At 44.3% G+C, this 2,500-nt stretch overlaps 6 non-coding genes across 6 annotated transcripts; all 6 read right to left on the reverse strand.

Annotated features, from left to right (window-relative positions):
* Positions 1 to 300: 300 nt before the first annotated feature.
* trnap-ugg (transfer RNA proline (anticodon UGG)) lies at positions 301 to 372 on the reverse strand. The gene has a single exon. It is a non-coding gene; the product is annotated as a tRNA-Pro (tRNA).
* A 114-nt stretch (positions 373 to 486) lies between these two features.
* trnap-agg (transfer RNA proline (anticodon AGG)) lies at positions 487 to 558 on the reverse strand. Its single transcript has one exon. It is a non-coding gene; the product is annotated as a tRNA-Pro (tRNA).
* A 695-nt stretch (positions 559 to 1,253) lies between these two features.
* trnap-ugg (transfer RNA proline (anticodon UGG)) lies at positions 1,254 to 1,325 on the reverse strand. The gene has a single exon. It is a non-coding gene; the product is annotated as a tRNA-Pro (tRNA).
* A 114-nt stretch (positions 1,326 to 1,439) lies between these two features.
* Positions 1,440 to 1,511, reverse strand: trnap-agg (transfer RNA proline (anticodon AGG)). Its single transcript has one exon. It is a non-coding gene; the product is annotated as a tRNA-Pro (tRNA).
* A 695-nt stretch (positions 1,512 to 2,206) lies between these two features.
* On the reverse strand, positions 2,207 to 2,278 carry trnap-ugg (transfer RNA proline (anticodon UGG)). The gene has a single exon. It is a non-coding gene; the product is annotated as a tRNA-Pro (tRNA).
* A 114-nt stretch (positions 2,279 to 2,392) lies between these two features.
* Positions 2,393 to 2,464, reverse strand: trnap-agg (transfer RNA proline (anticodon AGG)). Its single transcript has one exon. It is a non-coding gene; the product is annotated as a tRNA-Pro (tRNA).
* Positions 2,465 to 2,500: the final 36 nt, after the last annotated feature.

Raw genomic sequence — 2,500 nt, forward strand, 5'->3', positions numbered from 1 at the left:
GTCATTGTGCAGTCAAACATGTCACACCATGAGGAAAAATTCATGATTTTGAAATATCATTATTGATTCAATCAGACTAGAAGTATCTTTAGGGATCATAGACACTGACAAACTTGAAATGTTTCACCGTTTTATCAAGGGTTCGTTTTCCATAAAAAAGATGAATTGGGAGAAGCAAGCACTGTCTTTAAAGTACAGTATACCTTGTGCAAAGGCAGAAAAAAGTCCATCAGCAGGGAACGCCTTTTTTCAAGGGTTATCGTTCCCTGACAAACATCTCGGCGAGCAAGGATGAAAGAAGGGCTCGTGCGGGATTTGAACCCGGGACCTCTCGCACCCAAAGCGAGAATCATACCCCTAGACCAACGAGCCGAAAACATGCTTGCAAATTTTCAGAGTTGTCCTGCAGGAAAGACTATAACCGGGAAAGCAAAGCACACAGTTGAGGTCACCATCATTGATTTCCAAACACAGGTCGGAGAAACAGGGCTCGTCCGGGATTTGAACCCGGGACCTCTCGCACCCTAAGCGAGAATCATACCCCTAGACCAACGAGCCTTCGCACAGCTGCTCCGGATTGCGGGTCATTTCTGTGCCAACCAGTACATTTCTTAAGTCTTTTCAATCTATCTGTTGGTTGTCAGTATATTTCACTTACACACAAACCATCACTAATTCAAACAATGTTACTCGTCCAGGCTTAGCAATCAGAGAGCACGATACCACTATCTAAACACACTGAGCAAGAGCACCTTATGATGTCATTTCAACTCAGCGCTAAACTACGCATGTCATTCCATTCCTTAGAAGCTCTCTTTCTTAACATGGCCATCGCTACAGACATGCTGGCCATGATACGCCTTCAATCTCTGACAGGTGAGCTAGCGTATCCATCAAAGCAAGATAAATCATTCATCTTTCTGCCACCGATTCTGTCACTTAAATCTAACGCAGTCATTGTGCAGTCAAACATGTCACACCATGAGGAAAAATTCATGATTTTGAAATATCATTATTGATTCAATCAGACTAGAAGTATCTTTAGGGATCATAGACACTGACAAACTTGAAATGTTTCACCGTTTTATCAAGGGTTCGTTTTCCATAAAAAAGATGAATTGGGAGAAGCAAGCACTGTCTTTAAAGTACAGTATACCTTGTGCAAAGGCAGAAAAAAGTCCATCAGCAGGGAACGCCTTTTTTCAAGGGTTATCGTTCCCTGACAAACATCTCGGCGAGCAAGGATGAAAGAAGGGCTCGTGCGGGATTTGAACCCGGGACCTCTCGCACCCAAAGCGAGAATCATACCCCTAGACCAACGAGCCGAAAACATGCTTGCAAATTTTCAGAGTTGTCCTGCAGGAAAGACTATAACCGGGAAAGCAAAGCACACAGTTGAGGTCACCATCATTGATTTCCAAACACAGGTCGGAGAAACAGGGCTCGTCCGGGATTTGAACCCGGGACCTCTCGCACCCTAAGCGAGAATCATACCCCTAGACCAACGAGCCTTCGCACAGCTGCTCCGGATTGCGGGTCATTTCTGTGCCAACCAGTACATTTCTTAAGTCTTTTCAATCTATCTGTTGGTTGTCAGTATATTTCACTTACACACAAACCATCACTAATTCAAACAATGTTACTCGTCCAGGCTTAGCAATCAGAGAGCACGATACCACTATCTAAACACACTGAGCAAGAGCACCTTATGATGTCATTTCAACTCAGCGCTAAACTACGCATGTCATTCCATTCCTTAGAAGCTCTCTTTCTTAACATGGCCATCGCTACAGACATGCTGGCCATGATACGCCTTCAATCTCTGACAGGTGAGCTAGCGTATCCATCAAAGCAAGATAAATCATTCATCTTTCTGCCACCGATTCTGTCACTTAAATCTAACGCAGTCATTGTGCAGTCAAACATGTCACACCATGAGGAAAAATTCATGATTTTGAAATATCATTATTGATTCAATCAGACTAGAAGTATCTTTAGGGATCATAGACACTGACAAACTTGAAATGTTTCACCGTTTTATCAAGGGTTCGTTTTCCATAAAAAAGATGAATTGGGAGAAGCAAGCACTGTCTTTAAAGTACAGTATACCTTGTGCAAAGGCAGAAAAAAGTCCATCAGCAGGGAACGCCTTTTTTCAAGGGTTATCGTTCCCTGACAAACATCTCGGCGAGCAAGGATGAAAGAAGGGCTCGTGCGGGATTTGAACCCGGGACCTCTCGCACCCAAAGCGAGAATCATACCCCTAGACCAACGAGCCGAAAACATGCTTGCAAATTTTCAGAGTTGTCCTGCAGGAAAGACTATAACCGGGAAAGCAAAGCACACAGTTGAGGTCACCATCATTGATTTCCAAACATAGGTCGGAGAAACAGGGCTCGTCCGGGATTTGAACCCGGGACCTCTCGCACCCTAAGCGAGAATCATACCCCTAGACCAACGAGCCTTCGCACAGCTGCTCCGGATTGCGGGTCATTTCTGT

This window comes from Hoplias malabaricus, chromosome 6 (genome assembly GCF_029633855.1).
Source record: "Hoplias malabaricus isolate fHopMal1 chromosome 6, fHopMal1.hap1, whole genome shotgun sequence".
Taxonomy (NCBI): Eukaryota; Metazoa; Chordata; class Actinopteri; order Characiformes; family Erythrinidae; genus Hoplias; species Hoplias malabaricus.